Genomic DNA, 23,779 nt, shown 5'->3' with positions numbered 1-23,779 from the left:
CTTATAAAAAACATAGAGATCTTACTTTTGGGACTACCCTCGTAATAATAGTGATAGACATTCTGTACAGAACAATTTTATTAAAAAATAGAGCATTACGTGGATGGTTTCCATAGCATCATTGCCCATCTCATTTTATGTGAAGACTTTACTACATTCATTACAATTACGAATAGCAGTTATAGCTCACAAGGGCTTACCGTCTCTATACTACTAAACAGCTAACCTGGGGAACAATCCCAGTTGCAGGTTGCCTGTCTAGCGGCTTCCAGGATCAACAAAGATCTGATTTTTAGCCCTTTAAGTGTCACCTCCAAATATATATACCACCGGTATTAAATGCTGTTCATTACACTGTTTACTACAGACAATCGATTTTATTGGTATGAGTACGGTACAATAGGTTTGTACTCTGCATATTTTTGCTTGGGTTATTGTATTTTAGCATTTTATTTCGTACTGACGTCTCCGTTAGGTTTCTGCTCTAGAATACCTAACATATCATTTCAGTGGTATACATCATCAATTTATTGAGAACTGTCTCTTAGATGAGCTCCACTGGGATGCAGACGTTGTGTATTAGCCCCATTTTACGAGCAAACACAACGCTTGCTTTTCTAATCGGCATGTAACTGATCTTGTTCCTGTTTTATTAGAATTTGTGTAATCCCTTCTGGTACTCAGTGCACTTTCCTCTTATTATTCCAGAGAAGACGGCCGTACGATGAGCTGAAATTAGTTATAATTTAATGTTTTTTTTAAAAAAATTTAAATGCGAATATTTAGGTTAGGCTTTACCGTGACTGTTACTGAAATTAAATGAAACAACAAGTTTACTCTCACCAGTCACTGTTTATTTATCTCCACGACGCGTTTCAAATGTTTAAATCCTCATCATCAGGTGGATTTACAATTTTTAATGTAATTTACTTATCAAGTTGACTATTAGAAGAGTTAATTTAATTTTTTTTAACTTTACGTAAAACTTTTAGATCGGTTGTCTCCAGCCTGGTTATGTCAGGAATCAACAACAGATAATATCGTTTAACATGTTATCTAAAAAAGTGTTGACCGCTGAGCTACTAAAAACTATTTTCGCGGACAATGCACGTGTAGGATGACAACTAAGAATTTCAAACATGGTGAAAAAAGTTTACCTATCTACTTGAATACAATAGATATGATATTGACTCATTTTTGATTTGCTTTCACAGTTAGAATGATTATACTGGCATTCGTGAATATATGTTTTAAATGTACAATAATGGCGTCAGGTAGGTGGCACAGGTCACAGGTCTATAGCAGCCATAGCGGAAGTAGTTCTGACTTATCGTGTAATGAAGAGCTGGGAAGAGGTTACAGAAGAGCCTGCGGAGGGTTCAGAATTTGGAGGAGACTCTAATGCAGGTAATGTGGCTACTCTTTCTGCTGTTTCAAACATTACTACAGTAACCGATGGTAGTCTGGATAACACAGTGTCGAGTGAAACTGTGTGGATAACACAGTGTCGATTGAAACTGTGTCCGCCACGCTGAGCGACGAACGCGACGGAACGCCATGCTAAGGGGCCCAGGTCGATTCCCGGCTAGGTCGGAGATTTCTCCGCACAGGGACAGAGTATTGTGTTGTCTTCATCATTATCATCATCTCATCCCCATCGACGCGAAAGTCGCCGGAGTCTCGTCAATTCGAAAGACTTGTACCAGGCGACTGGTCTACTCAATTGGTGGCCCGAGCCACAAGACAATTGATTTGAATTGAAACTGGGCGTGAAACACCTAGTGCAGGTACAGCTGGTAGGCTGTTAGCCTGTGCTTGAAGAAGCATTTTATGAAAGTCGTGAAATTGACTCTTGTGATGAAGTGGTTGGAAATGTAGTTTTATATGCATAGTCTAAAGCTGGTTGTGAACCCTTTCCTTCGAAAGCTTTGGGAGTTTGTTGTAAGATGTTATGGGACGAAACTGCTGAGCTCATCGGTCCCTAAGCTTACACACTACTTAATCTAACTTAAACTAACTTTCAGTAAAGACAAACACACACACATCTACTCATGCCCGAGGGAAGACTCGAACCTCCGAAGGGGAGAGCGGCGTGGAGCGTGACAGGGCACCTAAGACCGCGCGGCTACCTAGCGCGGCCTTTCGTTCGGGATATGTCTTCCCTCTGGAGGCAAATGTGTACTACCCGTTGATGTGAATGGGAACAACAGAAAGAACCTGAGGAGCCTCACGTATTCTGCAGATCACTGTGAGAAAATTCCAGTGCCTTTCTTTGGAGACCTTCCTGAAGTTAATAACGAAGTTTCCGCTAGTGTTGTAGAAACAAAAAAAATATTTAGGTGTTAATGACGTTGCTCCAAGTCCTTTTTCTCAACGGAAGATCAATGACCTAGTTCAAAATCTCAACTTGTCAAAATCTTTTCCAGATCTGTTAAAATAAAGAATGAAAGAAAAAGACCTTCTACCCAACAGTGTGTGAAGAGTTCCTCAACTTTTTTTCAGATACTGGCCCGCTACTAGACAAATTTGAAATGCCAAAGTACGAAGCGAAAAATTTAGGAGGTTTAGGACTGTTCGCTAACGGGAACAAGCGATCATTGAAATGTGTATTGTTGCACAGCGGCAACCAGTACGCATCTGTATCCCTCGCTCACGCACTACACTGAAGGAGAGGAATGAAGCGGTGAAGCATCTCCCAAAGAATGTTTCTTATGATCACCATGAGTGGCTGTGTGTGTAGACCTGAAGATGGTAAACTTTTTGTGGGGGCAACACTCGGGGGTACACTATGTACCAGTTCTTTCTGTTCACGTGGGACGGTACGGAAAGGTCTCAATATTACTGGTTTGTACAGGAGGAACTGGTGCCCAGGAAATGAATGACATCAACAAGTCTCTGGTGAACAAAGATTAGATACTCTTCCCACCGCTGGACATCGAGCTTGGCTTGATGAAACTCTGGACATAAATAGTGGATACTTCACTTGCTTGTGCCAGATTTTTCCAATAGTGAGCATGGAGAAGTTGAAAGCTGACATCTTTCACGGTCCTGAATTCCGTGAGTTCATCCGAGATTCATAATTCGGACATTGGACGGATTTTGTTCTGGTAGTGAAGAACTTTCTGTGCAACAATAGGGCATGAACACGTAGAAGTTGTTACCACTATGCTGGCAGCACTCAGACATTATGAATGCAACATCAGTATTAAAATGCATTGTTTATTCTCAAATATAGATATCTGTATCTGGGAGCAATGGGCTACGAGCAGAGTGAGCGCTTCGATCGGGAATTAAGAGATGGATATATGCTACCAGGAACGCTAGGGTGCAATCGTGATAGCAGATAACCATTGAACTTTGATAAGGGACATCCCTACTGCAGAGCATTCTAGAAGTCCCACGAAACGTAAAATCAAGCCCTGAGATTTGGACACTGATATTTTCACATCCAACTGACATTTACACTGTTGTAGTTCATTTAATTAATAAATTATTTTTCGTAATTATAAAAAAGATTTTCATCTCTAAAAAGCCAAATTTGGAGAAAAGATATTAACAATTACAAAGGGCATGTCTCCAAAATTCAATAAATTTCGTTCAAAATTTGCAGTTTTTGAAATATAATTAGCACAAAACCTGATCAGATGAAGAATGACGGATTTCGTCCACGGAATCATGGATGCAAAACTCTTCAGAATACGTAAACCAGAACAGCACAAAGGAGACTGTGACTGTGAGACAGGACACAATGACAGCTAGAAAGAGACAAGGAGATAATTACAATGAGTTGGGCTGAATCAGTGAACGAGAATGGAGAGGTGGGTGAGGATGGGGTGTGAGCGACTTATAGCGATGAACGAGTGGCTGTGAGTGAGTTACAGTCGGGGGAGTTTGTGGGAGTGAGAGCTGCATTGCATGTTAAAAAGAGCGCGGTTTACGATCGCACACCGAAATTTTAGGGATAATTTTTAAAGGTGCTGTGGAAGGTAGAAATTCAACTGACTTTCAGTTTTACAGTCAGTCTTTTAAACAGCAGCATATCACCTTATTTTTCCGCTCGTGTACCTGCCTAGAGAATACTACATGAGTTAAAAAATGCTGCAGTATCCAGTCCGATCACGACCTTTCTCAGCTAGCTGTAATGTAGAGAAACGCAAAGGCGCGTTATGCTTTGACTGCAAGATTAATACGTGACGACTACACAACATTATTCAGTGACAACAGGTGTCATTCACATATTTCGCAGTAGCATAATGTGGGTAGACGTTCATATGAACTCAGTTCTATGTAAAGAAAACTGGCAGGCATCAGGTCGTTGTCAGAAAATTGGGAAAATATCTACAAAGGCGAGTATTTCCAAACACTTATTGTAACTTGTACTTGTGTGGGACGCGTAGAAGACATCATATACAAAGATAGGCGTTGCGAATGGTCAACGTTGGAGTCGCGAGGGAGGCTGACAAAACTGTTGAAAAAGCCTAGCTGACACATAGTTTAAGAAAAGCGATGCATTTATCTGCAAGGCGAACTGCAGACGTAGAGCTGGCCGAAGCGATAGCTAACCGGTTCACGTGCCAAGGCGCGGTCGCGTTACAGTACGAAGCAGCGTGCAGTGCGAGCAAGGAGAATGACTGCGGAAAACGATGTTCGGACAGGCGCCAGAACTTGCTGTCAACGTCATTAATTTTACTAACTGAGAAACAGAAAGTAGTGACGGTGATAAATAAAAAGGTGACGGAACGTGCAAGCAGAATGTTGATAGTTGAGTTACATGATGGTATCCAAGTTACTGAAGGAATAACATGGTGCGGCCTTCAGGTATCTACACTACTGGCCATTAAAATTGCTACACCACGAAGATGACGTGCTACAGAAGCGAAATTTAACCGACAGGAAGAAGATGAAGTGATATGTAAATGATTAGCTTTTCAGAGCATTCACAAAAGTTTGGCGCCGTTGGCGACACCTACAACGTCGTGACATGAGGAAAGTTTCCAACCGATTTCTCATACAGCAGTTGACCGGTGTTGCCTGGTGAAACGTCGTTGTGATGCCTCGTGTAAGGAGGAGAAATGCGTACCATCACGTTTTCGACTTTGATAAAGGTCGCATTGTAAACTATCGCGATTGCGGTTTGTCGTATGGCGACATTGCTGCTCGCGTTGGTCGAGATCCAATGACTGTTAGCAGAATATGGAATCGGTGGGTTCAGGAGGGTAATACGGAACCCCGTGCTGGATCCCAACAGCCGCGTATTACAAGCAATCGAGATGACACACATCTTATCCGCATGGCTGTAAAAGATCGTGCAGCCACGTCTCGATCCCTGAGTCAACAGATGGGGACGTTTGCAAGACAACAACCATCTGGACGAACAGTTCGACGACGTTTGCAGCAGCATGGGCTATCAGCACGGAGGCCATGACTGAGGTTACCCTTGACGCTGCATCACAGACAGGAACGCCTGTGATGGTGTACTCAACGACGAGCCTGGGTGCACGAATGGCAAAAGTCATTTTTTGGGATGAATCCAGGTTCCTTTTACAGCATAGTGATGGTCGCATGAGTGTTTGGCAACATCGCGGTGAACGCACATTGGAAGCGTGTACTCGTGATCGCCATACTGGCGTATCACCCGGCGTGATGGTGTAGGGTGCCATTGGTTACACATCTCGGTCACCTCTTGTTCGCATTGACGGCACTTTGAACATTGGGCGTTACATTTCAGATGTGTTACGACCTGTGGCTCTACCCTTCATTCGATCCCTGCGAAACCTTCATCTCAACAGGATAATGCACGACCGCATGTTGCAGGTCCTGTACGGGCCTTTCTGGATACAGGAAATGTTCAACTGCTGCCCTGAGCAACACATTCTCCAGATCTCTCACCAATTGAAAACTTCTGGTCAATGGTGACCGTGAAACAGACTCGTCACAAGACGCCAGTCACTACTCTTGATGAACTGTGGTATGGTGTTGAAGCTGCACGGGCAGCTGTACTTGTACACGCCATCCAAGCTCTGTTTGACATAATGCCCAGGCGTATAAAGGCCGTTATTACGGCCAGAAGTGGTTGTTCTGGGTACTGATTTCTGAGGATCTATGCACTCCAATTGCGTCAAAAAGTAATCACATGTCACTTCTAGTATAATACACTCCTGGAAATTGAAATAAGAACACCGTGAATTCATTGTCCCAGGAAGGGGAAACTTTATTGACACATTCCTGGGGTCAGATACATCACATGATCACACTGACAGAACCACAGGCACATAGACACAGGCAACAGACCATGCACAATGTCGGCACTAGTGCAGTGTATATCCACCTTTCGCAGCAATGCAGGCTGCTATTCTCCCATGGAGACGATCGTAGAGATGCTGGATGTAGTCCTGTGGAACGGCTTGCCATGCCATTTCCACCTGGCGCCTCAGTTGGACCAGCGTTCGTGCTGGACGTGCAGACCGCGTGAGACGACGCTTCATCCAGTCCCAAAAATGCTCAATGGGGGACAGATCCGGAGATCTTGCTGGTCAGGGTAGTTGACTTACACCTTCTAGAGCACGTTGGGTGGCACGGGATACATGCGGACGTGCATTGTCCTGTTGGAACAGCAAGTTCCCTTGCCGGTCTAGGAATGGTAGAACGATGGGTTCGATGACGGTTTGGATGTACCGTGCACTATTCAGTGTCCCCTCGACGATCACCAGAGGTGTACGGCCAGTGTAGGAGATCGCTCCCCACACCATGATGCCGGGTGTTGGTCCTGTGTGCCTCGGTCGTATGCAGTGCTGATTGTGGCGCTCACCTGCACGGCGCCAAACACGCATACGACCATCATTGGCACCAAGGCAGAAGCGACTCTCATCACTGAAGACGACACGTCTCCATTCGTCCCTCCATTCACGCCTGTCGCGACACCACTGGAGGCGGGCTGCACGATGTTGGGGCGTGAGCGGAAGACGGCCTAACGGTGTGCGGGACCGTAGCCGAGCTTCATGGAGACGGTTGCGAATGGTCCTCGCCGATACCCCAGGAGCAACAGTGTCTCTAATTTGCTGGGAAGTGGCGGTGCGGTCCCCTACGGCACTGCGTAGGATCCTACGGTCTTGGCGTGCATCCGTGCGTCGCTGCGGTCCGGTCCCACGTCGACGGGCACGTGCACCTTCCGCCGACCACTGGCGACAACATCGATGTACTGTGGAGACCTCACGCCCCACGTGTTGAGCAATTCGGCGGTACGTCCACCCGGCCTCCCGCATGCCCACTATACGCCCTCGCTCAAAGTCCGTCAACTGCACATACTGTTCACGTCCACGCTGTCGCGGCATGCTACCAGTGTTAAAGACTGCGATGGAGCTCCGTATGCCACGCAAACTGGCTGACACTGACGGCTGCGGCTCACAAATGCTGCGCAGCTAGCGCCATTCGACGGCCAACACCGCGGTTCCTGGTGTGTCCGCTGTGCCGTGCGTGTGATCATTGCTTGTACATCCCTCTCGCAATGTCCGGAGCAAGTATGGTGGGTCTGACACACCGGTGTTAATGTGTTCTTTTTTCCATTTCCAGGAGTGTATATTTGTCCAATGAATACTCGTTTATCTTTTGCATTTCTTCTTGGTGTAGCAATTTTAATGGCCAGTAGTGTAATCAAAAGCAGAAGAAACTAAAATAAATCATGAACGATATTTTGCAAAATACAAAGAAAGAAAATCTTGGATGACAGTCTCAATTCCTGACGTACAGAATTTGACTTTCAGCCAAACAAAGAAACCATGCAAGAAAATAAAAATAAAAATAAAAAAGGAATAAAAAAATGTTTGGGTTTAAAAGCACAAGATGAAAAGCGTGATTCTTTGCAAACGACGGAACATACTTCCCGTAAGAGGATAATAGACCTACATCAGCGTCAAGTGATTTATTTACAAAAATGTGTCTTAGCTCTATGGGACTTAACATCTGAGGTCGTCAGTCCTCTAGAACTTAGAGCTACTTAAACCTAACTAACCCAACGACATCACACACATCCGTGCCCGAGTCAGGATTCGAACCTGCGACCGTAGCAGCAGCGCGGTTCCAGACTGAAGCGCCTACAACCGCTCGTCCTCAGCAGCCGGCTATTTATTTACAGGAAACCTGCATTCATGCACACCACACTGTGAATAAATGCTGGAATAATTACATTATTCAGGGAGTATTGCCAAACAATACTGCAAGCCAACGTTTCACTGTTGTCCATGCAAGAAGTTTCGTGTTAACTTCTAAATAACTGCAACAGGAAAACTTTAGTCTATTATAAAGAAATGACGGAAGTTTTAAAAATTGTATTTTTATTTCGTCATCAGTCTTCTGATTGGTCTGATGCGGCCCGCCACGAATTCCTTTCCTGTGCTAACCTCTTCATCTCAGAGTAGCACTTGCAACCTACCTCCTCAATTATTTGCTTGACGTATTCCAATCTCTGTCTTCCTCTACAGCTCCCTCTAGTACCATGGAAGTCATTCCCTCATGTCTTAGCAGATGTCCTATCATCCTGTCCCTTCTCCTTAACAGTGTTTTCCACATATTCCTTTCCTCTCCGATTCTGCGTAGAACCTCCTCATTCCTTACCTTATCAGTCCAACTAATTTTCAACATTCGTCTATAGCACCACATCTCAAATGCTTCGATTCTCTTCTGTTCCGGTTTTCCCACAGTCCATGTTTCACTACCATACAATGCTGTACTCCAGACTTACATCCTCAGAAATTTCTTCCTCAAATTAAGGCCGGTATTTGATATTAGTAGACTTCTCTTGGCCAGAAATGCCTTTTTTGCCATAGCGAGTCTTCCTTGCTCCGTCCGTCATTGGTTATTTTACTGCCTAGGTAGTAGGATTCCTTAACTTCATTGACTTCGTGACCATCAATCCTGATGTTAAGTTCCTCGCTGTTCTCATTTCCAATACTTCTCATTACCTTCGTCTTTCTTCGATTTACTCTCAAACCATCCTGTGTACTCATTAGACTGTTCATTCCGTTCAGCAGATCTTTTAATTCTTCTTCACTTTCACTCAGGATAGCAATGTCATCAGCGAACCGTATCATTGATATCCTTTGTATTTTAATTCCACTCCTGAACCTTTCTTTTATTTCCATCATTGCTTCCTCGATGTACAGATTGAATAGTAGGGGCGAAAGGCTACAGCCTTGTCTTACTCTCTTCTTAATACGAGCACTTCGTTCTTGATCGTTAACTCTTATTATTCCCTCTTGGTTGTTGTACATATTGTATATGACCCGTCTCTCCCTATAGCTTACCCCTACGTTTTTCAGAATCTCGAACAGCTTGCACCATTTTATATTGTCGAACGCTTTTTCAAGGTCGACAAATCCTATGAACGTGTCTTGATTTTCCTTTAGCCTCGCTTCCATTATTAGCCGTAACGTCAGAATTGCCTCTCTCGTGCCTTTACTTTTCCGAAAGCCAAACTGATCATCACCTAGCGCATTCTCAATTTTCTTTTCCATTCTTCTGTATATTATTCTTGTAAGCAGCCTCGATGCATGAGCTTTTAAGCTGATTGTGCGATAATTCCCGCACTTGTCAGCTCTTGCCGTCTTCGCAATTGTGTGGATGATGCTTTTCCGAAAGTCAGATGGTATGTCGCCAGACTCATATTCTACACACCAACGTGAATAGTCGTTTTGTTGCCACTTCCCCTAATGATTTTAGAAATTCTGATGGAATGTTATCTATCCCTTCTGCCTTATTTGACCGTACGTCGTCCAAAGCTCTTTTAAATTCCGATTCTAATACTGGATCCCCTATCTCTTCTAAATCGAATCCTGTTTCTTCTTCTATCACATCAGACAAATCTTCACCCTCATAGAGACTTTCAATGTATTCTTTCCACCTATCTGGTCTCTCCTATACATGTAACACTAGAATTCCCGTTGCACTCTTAATGTTACCACCGTTTCTTTTAATGTCACCAAAGGTTGTATTGACTTTCCTGTATGTTTTCCTTCACAACTTCTGTGATGGCCCTTTTTAGAGACGTCCATTCCTCTTCAACTGTGTTGCCTACTGCGCTATTCCTTATTGCTGTATCTATAGCGTTAGAGAACTTCAAACGTATCTCGTCATTCCTTAGAACTTCCGTATCCCACTTCTTTGCGTATTGATTCTTCCTGACTAATGTCTTGAACTTCAGTCCACTCTTCATTACTACTATATTGTGATCTGAGTCTATATCTACTCCTGGATACGCCTTACAATCCAGTATCTGATTTCGGAATCTCTGTCTGACCATGATGTAATCTAATTGAAATCTTCCCGTATCTCCCGGCCTTTTCCAAGTATACCTCCTCCTCTTGTGATTCTTGAACAGGGTATTCGCTATTACTAGCTGAAACTTGTTACAGAACACAATTAGCCTTTCTCCTCTTTCATTCCTTGTCCCAAGCCCATATTCTCTTGTAACCTTTTCTTGTACTCCATCCCCTACAACTTCATTCCAGTCGCCCATGACTATTAGATTTTCGTCCCCCTTTACATACTGCATTACCCTTTCAATCTCATCATACACTTCCTCTATCTGTTCATCTTCAGCTTGCGACGTCGGCATGTATACCTGAACTATCGTTGTCGGTGTTGGTCTGCTGTCGATTCTGATTAGAACAACCCGGTCACTGAACTGTTCACAGTAAGACAACCTCTGCCCTATCTTCCTATTCATAACGAATCCTGCCACTGTTATATAATTTTCTGCTGCTGTTGATATTACCCGATACTCATCTGACCAGAAATCCTTGACTTCCTTTCACTTCACTGACCCCTACTGTATCTAGATTGAGCCTTTCCAGTTCCCTTTTCAGATTTTCTAGTTTCCCTACCACGTTTAAGCTTCTGACATTCCACGCCCCGACTCGTAGAACATTATCTTTTCGTTGATTATTCAATCTTTTTCTCATGGTGACCTCCTCCTTGGCAGTCCCCTCCCGGAGATCCGAATGGGGGACTATTCCGGAATCTCTTGCCAATGGAGAGATCATCATGATACTTCTTCAACTACAGGCCACATGTCCTGTGGATACACGTTACGTATCTTTAATGCAGTGGTTTCCATTGCCTTCTGCATCCTCATGTCGTCGATCATTGCTGATTCTTCCGCCTTTAATGGCAATTTCCCACCCTAGGACAAGAGAGTGCCCTGAACCTCTATCCGCTCCTCCGCCCTCTTTGACAAGGCCGTTGGCAGAATGAGGCTGACTTCTTATGCCGGAAGTCTTCGGCCGCCAATGTTGATTATTTATCAAAATTTAGGCAGTGGCGGGGATCGAACCCGGAACCGAAGACGTTTTGATTATGAATCAAAGACGCTACCCCTACACCACTGGTAAAATTGTATACAGGCTTGGAAAGTCGAACTTGGAATGTTAAGGAGCACCAACGTTCTCATGTTTATTCCACTGAAGTTTTGCAAATAAATAACCCCCATCTCTCTCCATACTTCCGCTATCTTTCTCTACCGGCCACTTTTGTATATCTGTTAGTAGCAAAATTTTGTAGCCTTCGAGCAGTTTCAAAGTAATGATGACTCGGCCGCTGTGGCCGAGCAGTTCCAGGCGCTTCAGTCTGGACCCGCGCGACCGCCACGATTGCAGGTTCGAATCCTGCCTCGGGCATGGATGTGTGTGATGTACTTAGGTTAGTTAGGTTTGAGTAGTTCTAAATTCTAGGGTACTGAAGAACTAAGGTGTTAAGTCCCATAGTGCTCAGAGCCATTTCTGAACTATAGTGATGATGATGTATCAAGTAAGGAAGTAGCTTTACGTTATAAAATTTTTAAGGCAGAGATGCAAGCTGTTGAAGAATATGTTAATAATTACTTACCAAATACTTTATGTCAACATTTCATGAAAACCTAATGAACCGCCAACATGAAATCTGGAACACTCATTAGTGGGTCCGTAGGGACCGGATTGATCATCACTAACTGAAACGTACATCCTGTACAGCTGGTATGCATCTTGAAAAGAACAATGTCCATTGTTACAATAAACATCTAGCTCTCGAAGTTGAAAGAATAGCGGCTGCTGCTTTTGGTACTAAAATATTTCTCACCCAGCCCTAGCACAAGACTGTCGACGTGACACCAGACATCCACTTGCGAATCTGGTTTCAGTGCTTTTATATTCAGACAGATTCTCTACCTCACGAAACTGAGTGCACTTCGTTCCAGATCTTTCCAACTAGGGAAAAAATGTAATTAGTCGAGGGGTATCGAACTCGTGAACTCCATATAAACAATTTTAATTTCATTTTGCTGTTGTGACATTAGAAGATTCGAAAAGCGGTAATCATATTAAAAAGTCTGTTATAACTACCTGAGGAGGAATATTTAGATGGACGAGAGAACTGAAACTAAAATAAAATGAACGTAACTTCATTTTTTAGTTATGGAGTATGGAGTTGCAGCTGGTCAATGAATTGTAAAAGTAACATTCCAACAGCCATTATTTTTTACAATTTTTTTGCTACCAGTTTCGACTCCTCAATAGAAATATCTTCACGCTCTATAACATGAACGACAAAAAGCACTCAGTCGTACTTGTATATAACAGGAAACATGGCGCCTCTTTTAAACATGCACGACTGGATCCTTTTTGTCGTTCATGCTACAGGACGTGAGGATGGCTCTGTTGAGGAATCGAAGCTGGTAGCCTAAATAAAAAACAATAACGGCTTCTGGAATACTATTTTTACAAAATAAAATGATTTGACGAATCGACAAACACAGGTAAATTAAGTAGCGGCATAACCGGCTCTACTTTTACTGATGCAGCCCGAGGCGTGTGGTGAGCGCATATCTTTTTTCTATTCTTATTCTAAATTGACATTTCATTCATTAGTGCGTATAGACATACACTAGCCGGTCAAAATTGCCTCGACAACACCATGTAATACGGAACTGAACACTACATATCAGAAGAGGTTGATCCACCAAAATAAAAGGATACCACAGTGCAATGCTTGTGTTGTTGTGTATTTGGATTAACGCAGGCATTGCAATATCGTGTTTATCCAGCGTCACGAGCAAGCTTTTGTAAACCCTCGTCGCCAGTTTTGTCAAGCCTTGTCAGTTTTGTGAAGGCCTCGTCGCTACTGCTGTGGTGGTCCAGTTGCCAGAGTTACGCCAGGCCGAGTTTGTGAGTTCGTGAAACGGCTTCTGGTGTAATACATCGCTAAGACAATTTTTCCATGCCACTATTACACAACTATGCCCGAGGGTCAGGTAACAGTATAGGACAACGAAGGCTGTACAACACTCCATCAAATTAGTAACAAAGTCACAGAAATGAGTTGAAAGGTTTACTTATCTTTGTGTCTTGACGAATAAGAAGTCTGCAACACTACTTGTAATGTAACACAAAAAAGGCCCTCAATGGCTAAGTGCAAACAGTCGTAGGTAGACTTAACAGTATATAGCAAATGCAATTTACAACAATTCCCTGTTCTAAGGGTTGACTAAATGACATTCCCTATCGAAGTCAGCCCTGGATTATGGTGTGCAACTAAGAGGTGCTCTTCTAGTTCCCGACTAGGCTACTGTCCGTTGTCGTGCGGTGATTGGAAGACTGTACTTGGCCGGCAATTGCCCGAGGCGAAGTCGATATCTTCATCCTCAGCGCGGCCCCTGGTGCTGGTGGAACTCGCGCAAGTGGCGAGTCCGTATGGCATGTTTGCGGCTCTGGTGCTTTTACCGTGGTGTGTCTTGTTCGGACCACACAGCATAAGCGAATTTCAACTAAAATGTTCCGCCTGTACGGGAATTTACAGGATGGATGTAAGAGTATGGGCTGTCGACACATGGTTAACGACTTATGGAAGTTTAGGTCTGGCCGTGAGTCGCTCACGGATAGCCAAATGGTAAGGCGACCTCTTGGGATAAGCGGGAAATCCGGGTTCGACTCCCGGCCCGGCACAAAGTTTCACTGTCGTCGTTCTGTTCTAGAGTGATGGTTGTCCATATTCGCAATTGCGAATACATTTAATGTGTAGAAGGCTGCGGGGCGTATTCTGTTGCAAGCAGACAAATAGTACGGCAGAATGCGTCTGTCAAGAGAGTTCAGTGGCTTCGAATGTGGAATGATCACAAAAGGCAACCTGAGTGACAAATCCATCAAGGACATTTCAACTCTGATGAAGCTGCAAAATGTTACGGTAAGTGAGCGTTATTAATGATTATCATGTGGTCTCCTTTTTTCCCTTAAGGAAACATTAAATATACCACACTGTCAACATCTTTTAGAGCATAGCATACTGCTTATGATAGAGACACTGTTCGGAGACACTGATTGAATTAGAACGGTGATACACCCTGCATAGTGCAACAACTTTTAGACAATGGTCTGTGTAGAAAAACATTCCTGAAATGCACTTTTGTGATGAGCTAGAACGACAACTTCGCTAAAGAGGCCTACTCCAAACATCTCTACATTCTCCAGTTTCAGCTCTTGACAAAGAATGAGTTGTCATACCGTCACAGATATTGAGACGCTTCAAAGTCCCAAGCCGTCATAAAGGCGAAGGGTGGAGACACTCCACATTAAAGTCCAATAATAGGTGTGTATATGGTTTTACTCAGATAATGTGTACCGTGTGACAACGTTGCAATTGCACGGAGACCGAAGAATACGTTTTTATTGCCTCCCGTCCCTGCTTCTCAAGTTTGGTTCAAATGGCTCTGATCACTATGCGGCTTAACATCTGAGGTCATCAGTCCCCTAGACTTAAAACTACTTAAACCTCACTAACGTAAGGTCATCACACACATCCATGCCCGAGGCAGGATTCGAACCTGCGACCGTAGCAGCAGCGCGGTTCCGAACTGCAGCGCCTAGAACCGCTCGGCCACAACGGCCGCACTGGCCATTCCTATCCCGTATCGTTACTGGTGACGAGAAATGGTGTTTTTATGCTAACATTACCAAAAGGAATAATAGCGCCCAAACAAAGTAGCAACTACCACAAAAGATAATTATACATGACGATAGTATCTGTTCCCGAAAGAACAGTTACAGTAGATGACTATGCAGCTTTGCTAGAAATGAAATGATAATTAAATGGACACCCTAGCTGCAAACCGGCGTTGATGTACTTCATTAGGGACATGTTGAAAATTTGTGCCCCAACCGGGACTCGAACCCGTGATCTCCTGCTTACGTGGCAGACGCTCTATCCATCTTTTTTTATTGTTCTTTTTTTAGCGCTTAGAACCGCTTTTTTTGTTTTTTGCAGAATGGTGTAACAATAACAAACATAAACAGCTTCTAGCATTTTTTAAATGTATAAGACGATGACTTTATAAAATAAAATTTTTCTGGGAAACGTAAATAATTGGACTTTTTTTACATAATAGTGAAAAAAATCCTTCTGTCAGGACGAAACAACAACGGTCTATGTTCCTCTTTCAGGCGCGTACCTCGTTAATCCCGTCATACCTCGCGTTGGTGTCGGGTACGTCTTCACGTGTGTTTGTGGATCCTCTCCACTGTCCTGATCCTTTCTTGTTCTGATACTTATAGACAATAATTACATTCTCCTACCCGGGACACCCCAACTGGGTGGGGGATCAAGCAAGGCACTCCATAAAAAATTTGCGTAATATGTTCGATATCTCGGATGTCTCATAAGCTGTGAGTGATGTACCTGTAGTAAGGCCTAAAAGTCAAGCACATTCTTACTGCCATCTCGGAAAAGATAACGCACAGTCAAACCTCGAATCCAAGTCACTGCGTTTGTCTTTGTTCGGGGATAATATGTCCTATCTGGGAGAAGTAATGTGCGTGGTTCTACTGTTTGCAGCCCCACCCGAAGGAGGAAGGCGATAACTTTTTTGACCGAACACCATACGTCCGCCAAAGGACCGCATTTCAGGCGATGCTCCTCTGTGTCTATAACATTGCACTGCGGACACAGTGGCTCGTCCGCCATATGAATTGTATGCACCTGATACCACAGTGCGCGCGTTCCCGTATCAAGGTGTGGATGGTGCACTGTACGCCATACCACTGACCACGTACCTGTTGGCTGGCGGCGCTCTGCGGCATTATTCGGCCGTCGTCGAGTCAAGATGTGATATATATCACGTGCCGTTGCCGTCCTAGTAGTCGGTAGTTCCATATGTACATAACTGTGTTCCACAAAAAAGGTTCGCATATGGGCAAGCGATGGTGAGATGTGAGCCACCGCTCCTGGAGCCGAACGAGAAGGTGGAACGAGTTCGTCGATCAAGGTGCCCGTTAGACTTGTCTGGTGTCGTGTACACATCTTTATCATTGTGGTTACATAAATAGCCACTGCTCGGTCGCCTACGTGGACGTCCAAGACCTCCACGACTACGAGGAAGGGTGAGGGTTTCGTATCCTACCTTAGAAAGCAGACCTGTGCTCACAAAATATCCTAGTGCCGCCAGGATTCGGCGGGCCGAAGAGTTTGTGCCAAGTGGGGGATGCGAGAGGCTAGATAAGTGTTGGCAAAGGTGACCCGTTGTATCATATCCAGTGCCCTTAACCTGTGACTTCGGACACTCGCACGAATTGTTTGCAGAAGATGTCTGTAACTCAGTGCCGCCGTGCGTCGAACGTCTGTAGTGAAGATAATTCCTAGGCATTTCATCTTGTTGATCGGCTGTAATGGTGCTACACTTCCTGTCGGGAGTCCTCTCCCGATGTTCATCGCTCCCGACTTTGCCATGTTCAGGCGACTTCCCGTAGTCATACAATACAAATTAATCCAATGCAAGTCAGCTTTTACCTCGTTGCCTGACCGTGCTAAAAACACTAGGTCATCTGCGTATGTTCGGCATATAAACTTGTTGTGCCTTATCGTCATTCCTTGGAGTCGATTCCGGAGCCCGCAGAGCAGCGGCTCGACAGCGATGGCATACAATATCGTTGACAGCAGGCACCCTTGTCTGACCGATCGTGAGATGGGGATGGACCCCACCAAGCGTCCATGGATGAGCACTTTTGATGCGGCTCCGTGGAGTAGTCTCATAACGACGGTGACAAAACTTTCCGGAAACTTCATTTTCGTCATCACGTCCGTGAGATAAGCGTGACTCAGCCTGTCAAATGCGCGATCGAAGTCTATCGATACCAATACACCCCGGAGACGACATGTTGATGCCAGTGCGATAACATCACGGTAGTCACTGAGTGCCGTTTGTGTATTGCTGTCTCCTCCTAGCTGGGTTTGGTCTAGTGAAATCACTTGGCGTATTAGGCTTTTAAAGCGTGCTGCAAGTATCCTGGCGTAGATCTTGTAGTCGCAATTAAGAAGGGTCAGTGGCCGGTAGGCCTGTATGCCTGTGCCGCCAGATGGTTTGTGGATGCGGATGCTCATTCCTTCCACGAAGGAGGGTGGAAGAGGCACGTTGGGAGACATCAATTCGCAGTACATGGCAGTCCATTGTGGAATCATGAGATCTTTAAATGTACGATAGAACTCTAACGGAGTTGTGCGACGCTCCCTTATCAATCGCTTCCATTACGTCGTCAACTGTGATTTCACCTGTTAACTGCAGGTTGGCCGACTTGTCAAGACACGCGGAGAGTGTTCATCGGACCTCATGAAAGGCTGCCTGATCGTGTTCCGCTTCTTCATAGAGATGACCGTAGTGTTCCGCGAAAGCGTTGGCAATATCTTTTTGCGTTGTCATGGGCGACCATCTGGCAGTACGACCGTCTGTATTAAGGTTCTGCGGCTACGTTGTTTTTCTCTGATAACGTGATACATCGACGGTGATTCTCCACGGAATCATTCAAAGCCCTTGCACGGATTGGGACACCCTCCAGACGGCGGCGCGTTATGGAAATTATTTGGGCCTGTGCTCGTTTTATACCGGCACGACGCTCCTGTGAAGGTGCTTGTACAGAAAGTTCGCGTAGTATCGTGAAATAAAATTCCGTCGTGTGTCGCCTCCACATCATCTGCTCTCTTCCGTATGCAATTAACGCTCGGCGCAATGCAGGCGTAACGCATTCCAGCCACCACTGCAACGTCGTCGTATATGTCGGAAGGCGTCGTTCACAAACGTGTCAAGTGTCTTCGACTATGCGTCTGCACTCAGGTTCCCTGAGGTGTGCTGTATTCAGTTTCCAAACAGTGCGACTCCTCCGCACTTGTTGACGACTCAGGGAGACCGTGCATATATATGCTATGTGATCTGAAAAGGCGACAGGCCACAATTCCGCATCGAGAATCGCAGGTTCGAGAAGACGTGTTACGTAAATGCGATCGAGACGACTTGCAGAGTGACACGTGACGTAGGTGTATCCACGTCTGTCGCCATGTATCTTCTCCCATATATCAATGAGATTCATGTCCTGTATGAGTTACCGCGGCTCCGGGCATGAAGTATAATGCGGGTGTTAATCTTTTGGTGCGAGCACGCAGTTGAAGTCGCCTCCAAATAAGACATGTTCATACCGACCTAAGAATAGTGTTGCGATCTCCTCTGCGTAAAATCGGGATCGTTCGCGCCGTCTGACCCCGACGGTGCGTAAATGTTAACGACCCATACTCCCAGCACTGTGAGCGCCAGTCCTCGCGCTGACAGCAGGTACACCACATCGTCGGCTACTATGCCGTTACGTAGAAGTATCGCTGTTCCGCTGCCGCCGTCGGTAGTAGGTGTAATGTACGTATCGTACTCAGAGGTCGCGGAAGCTCAACACATACTTCCTGCAGCAGAACGATGTCGACGTCTGACGCATGCAACATGTCTCGTAATAATTGCAATTTGACAGGCGCTCTGATCGTATTAATATTAATAGAGGCTGTTCGATATGGCTGCCGCTGTTCCTCAGTGCATAAAGCGCACATGAACGCTTACGTTAATTTGTGTGCTGATGCCCGATGACATGCTGTCTGTGCGTCAGTCTGCATCTTCTACGCGGTTAACATCCGGTGGACGCAGCACTCGCCATTGCGGGTGCGTCGTCGGCGTGTGGGTCAGTATCGGATTCGTCGGCCCAGTTCCTATGCTGGAGGTCCAGCTCCCGTAGTGTCTCTCCGGCCGGGCTGACCGAAGACGGTGGCGTTACTGCGGTGGGTGGAGGGACTCCTTCCGTCGGCTTTCCGTCCGGTGTGTCTGTATTCAACCCCTGTCTAGCATGATTCGCGTCGTACTGCTGTGTGGGGGGTAGAACCTCCCGTTGCGCATCCGGATGCACTGTATCGACGTTACACCTAAGTCCGTCTGACGTGGACTGCAGTAAGCAGGTATCCGACGGCGTTAGCCGTCGTTTCTTGTGGCGCTTCGGCGATCGTTGTTTGCGCGTGTGCGCCTCCGTATCCGAGTGCGGAAGTGACTCCCGGTGCTCAGTGACGAAAGCAGCTGTCGGCACAACCGCTGGATCAATTGCCATACCTCCTACCGATCCTTTCCGCTCGGTTAAGGGCGTCGTCGGCGCCGGAGCGGCAGAGGTGTGCGTCGTTTCGTCACTGGAGGCGGTCTCTGCTGCAGTCGGTTGCCGTAAACTGTCAGGATTCTGTAGCTGGTCATTCTTCGGGATGGGATCTGTTCGAAATGCGTCCGCATTCGTTAGCGGCAGCAGCGTCAACGTGGACGGAGGTACGGGTTCGCCGTTTGGAACTTGCACTATCCTCCGCTGCATACATTCGGAACGGACGTGGCCCTCTTTCCCGCAGCCTGAGCATGTTTCGGGTTGTCCATCGTAGATGACTATAGCTCTGCATCCGCCGATGAACAAGTACGAGCGTACATGTTGTGTCAGTTCTATTCTGATTTGACGCACCCCATTGAGAACGGGGTAAGTCGTGAAGTTGGACCATTTTTCCTCAACGTGGCTAAGCACTCTTCCATATGGGCGCAAGGCGTCAACGACCAAGTCAGACGGAACCTCGAAGGGAAGTTCGAAAATGCGTATGTTTCGTAAGCCCAGTGCTGCATGATCAATAGTTACTTCTCCAACATGTCCATCAGAGTGACGAAATTTGAGTCCATGTTTAGTATCTCGGATGATTCTGTCACATACTGCATCGTTAACCAGCTTGACGTAAACGACAGTGCTCACTATGGAGAGGTGGATTCCGATAAGTTCGTTGTAGTCAAGTTTAACTTCGCCTCGTAGGAACCTTTCTATTTCGTAGGCTTTCGGTCTCGCATAGTCATTCGAAAAACTAATCTTGAGAGTCGACTTTCGGTATGCATGTGCCATTCTATATCGAGTCGTCTAAACGCGCGAGTGCGAAGAAGAGGTAAACAACTGCGCGAGCACGAACTTCTCCGGCAGGGACGTAAACAGACGTCCGTGCCGTAGCACCGCCGAAGGCAGACTGTGGGCCGCACTAGCCATTCCCATCCTGGTGACGAGAAATGGTGTTTTTATGCTAACATTACCAAAAGGAATAATAGCGCCCAAACAAAGTAGCAACTACCAAAAAAGATAATTATACATGACGATAGTATCTGTTCCCGAAAGAACAGTTACCGTATATGACCATGCAGGTTTGCTAGAAATGAAATGATAATTAAATGAATACCTTTGCAAAAACAGACATAATGTCTTATGGGACAACAGCAATCAGTGAAATTATAATGTTACTTAAAAACCGTCTTGATTGCAAATATTTTTATTCATATGACCGGTTTCGGTTCATTCAGAACCATCTTCAGATCTGATATTTCAGTTACCCGTCTAAATCCAGCAGTTATCACATGCTATGTGACGTAGCATGTGATAACTGCTGGATTTAGACGGGTTACTCCTGTAACTGAAATATCAGATCTGAAGATGGTTCCGAATGAACCGAAACCGGTCATATGAATAAAAATATTTGCAATCAAGACGGTTTTTAAGTAACATTATAAATGAATACCCTAGCTGCAAACCGGCGTTGATGTACTTCATTAGGGACATGTTGAAAATGTGTGCCCCAACCAGGACTCGAACCCGGGATCTCCTGCTTACATGGCAGACGCTCTATCCATCTGAGCCACCGAGGGCACATAGGATAGCGCGACTGCAGGGACTTATCCCTTGCACGCTCCCCGTGAGAACATCTCTTAGGCGCACTCGAATGTAGTGGTGTGGACATGTTGGGAATGTGGGTCTCACGGGGAGCGTGCAAAGGATAAGTCCCTGCAGTCGCGCTAAACTCTGTGCCCTCGGTGGCTCAGATGGAGAGAGGGCCTGCCATGTTAGCAGGAGATCCCGGGTTCGAGTACACATCGGAGCACACATTTTCAACATGTCCCTAATGAAGTACATCAAAGCCTGTTTGCAGCTAGGGTGTCCATTTAATTATCACTTCACAAAAGATAATGTTTTGCATTTGGTGGAACAGAGACGGTGTGCCGTTCTATGAATTGCTTCCCTGCCGTGTAGCCATCAACGATGACACTTATTGTTAACAATGAGACATCTTGCAGACGCTGTCCAAGAACAGCGATCATGAAGACTTCGTGAAGCGATGCTACTCTAAAATTATGCCGGCCCGCATGCTGTTAGACTAACAAGCAATACGATGGGATGGGAAGGCAGTCCGCGCCCACCTTCTTCACCTGATATTGTGCCCTTAGATTATCACCTTTTTCTTTTCGAACAACCTTCAAGAAATTTCCTTTTCGGATGATAATGCGCTCCGAACATGGCTCGACGAGTTCTTCGCATCAAAACCACGTGATTATTACAGTTGAGGAATCGAAATGTTACCCTAGTGTTCCCACAGTGTTGTATATAGTGCAGGAAAATATGTTAATGATGACTAACGTCTCTGTTATCTGTATCGTGTTTATTTAACTTATGGGGAACGCTACGAACTTATACACCGATCCAATAACAGCTTGTACAGAGAAGTATGACCTGTACTTCTTCCCACGCGAGGAGACGTCTTAGTATGTAATACAGTAGTCAGTAACCTCTGCCCCAGACTTCGCAGTGGTTCGCAGAGTACAGATGCAGGGGATAATCGCTTGTGGTTTGAATAGCGTCAGCTTTCGGACTGCGCCGCAACTCGTGCGTCACCTAACGTGAGCTTGCATACCCCGCCTCTGGTCATCGTGAATGTCAGCAACAGCAGCAGGAGCAAAAGCAGACAGCAGTGTGAGATATGGGCCTAACCACGCTCCGCCACAGCTGCTAGAACGGCCGTCGGCCACTTATTTACGACGCTGTTTGCCGCCTGCAGCAGCCAAGGTCGCAGGACGCTGCTCCGGCCTTATTATTATTCCACATGTACAACCCGATTATAATTTTAAAAACTGTGTGTCCTTCAATTCAGCGTGAAACTACGGTTATGTATTCCGCGTCCTAAGATTGTAATGATGATACCCTATAAGGGAGAAGTGCCTAAATGGCGACTGACAAACTGTTGAATATCAGGAAAACAAAATAAGAAAACAAGCTGTGACTATGAAACTGGGTGCTACCTCTGACTCTAGATATGCTCCACTCTATGTGACAAATTTTTCTCGGTGGTGGATGACTTGGCGGAAACGTCGATAGTAGAAGTTTGCATTTTGGCTGTTTAGGAAACGTTTCACCCCATAAAGAGGTCCTCAGTATTCTGGAAATACTTGGCACGCAATGATTTATTCATTCGAGACTAGATTAAGTGGACACTGGAGCCATGTCAGGCAGTAGCGGCTCGTGCAAAACTTTGTCAATATGCTACAACATGGTGGCATACAGCCTTCTGACTTAAAAGGTAACTAAATTGATATGTTAACGTTAAGAATACAAATTGAATGATTGAAATATATTTAAAATTTTGTTTTTAATCGTTTAATATTGTGAGGAGTAGAATATTTTTTTTAAAGGAGTGATAGTAACAAATTGTTCAAATGGCTCTATGCATAATGGGACTTACCAACTGAGGTCAGCCGGCCGGGGTGGCTGAGCGGTTCTAGGCGCTTCAGTCTGGAACCGCGCGACCGCTACGGTCGCAGGTTCGAATCCTGCCTCGGGCATGGATGTGTGTGATGTCCTTAGGCTAGTTAGGTTTACGTAGTTCTAAGTCTAGGGGACTGATGACCTCAGATGTTAAGTCCCATAGTGCCCAGAGCCACTCTGAACCATCTGAGGTCATCAGTCCCCTAGACTTACAACTACGTAAACCTAACTAGCCTAAGGACATCACACACATCCATGCCCGAGGCTAGCCTAAGGACATCACACACATCCATGCCCGAGGCAGATTCGAACCAGCGATCATAGCAGCCGAGAGTGATAGTAACAAACAGAATCGAACCCGAGCCAGTGAATTTCTAATCAGTGTACTTGATCACTCGGAACGGAGCCGTTGCGTCAACTGCTCCACAAAAATCCCGCATACTTCACCCTTGCGTAATACGTACATCACACACAGTTACAAATACCGACCTGGTGCTGTGATCAACGCAGCACTCATAGTGCCGGAAGGGATACAGTCACATCAGATCACGCGCAGTTGATAACACACATCCACGTCCATTCTCTTTGTCGATTGTAGAGCGGTATAACGTACCCTGTACTTCTTGTGATGAATTGTATCTAAATTTACGCACAAGCGCGCAAGTAGCGCGGCAGAGAGGTCTTTGTGCAAGCGGCTGGCGTAGAGGTAGAAAAAGAACCATGGCGGCTGCCATCCACAGAGATATAATGACAATGTAAAGTTCTGTGCCGCTAACTGCACGCAATCGCTGATTCTTTACGTATTATAAAATAACATGTAACAGAGATTTAAGCAGCATTTTTCTTTCAACTCTTATCGTAATCAGTTG

At 45.4% G+C, this 23,779-nt stretch overlaps 1 protein-coding gene and 1 non-coding gene across 3 annotated transcripts in view; both read right to left on the bottom strand.

Annotated features, from left to right (window-relative positions):
• LOC126356285 (toll-like receptor 2) overlaps positions 1-23,779 on the bottom strand; it is a 497,935-nt gene that overhangs the window by 416,922 nt on the left and 57,234 nt on the right. The gene's annotated exons all lie outside the window — the stretch shown is intronic.
• Positions 20,949-21,023, bottom strand: Trnat-ugu (transfer RNA threonine (anticodon UGU)). Its single transcript has one exon. It is a non-coding gene; the product is annotated as a tRNA-Thr (tRNA).

This window comes from Schistocerca gregaria, chromosome 3 (genome assembly GCF_023897955.1).
Source record: "Schistocerca gregaria isolate iqSchGreg1 chromosome 3, iqSchGreg1.2, whole genome shotgun sequence".
NCBI classification, from domain to species: Eukaryota; Metazoa; Arthropoda; class Insecta; order Orthoptera; family Acrididae; genus Schistocerca; species Schistocerca gregaria.
The sequence above is the reverse complement of the archived record's forward strand: the minus strand, read 5'-3'. Positions and strand labels throughout refer to the sequence as shown.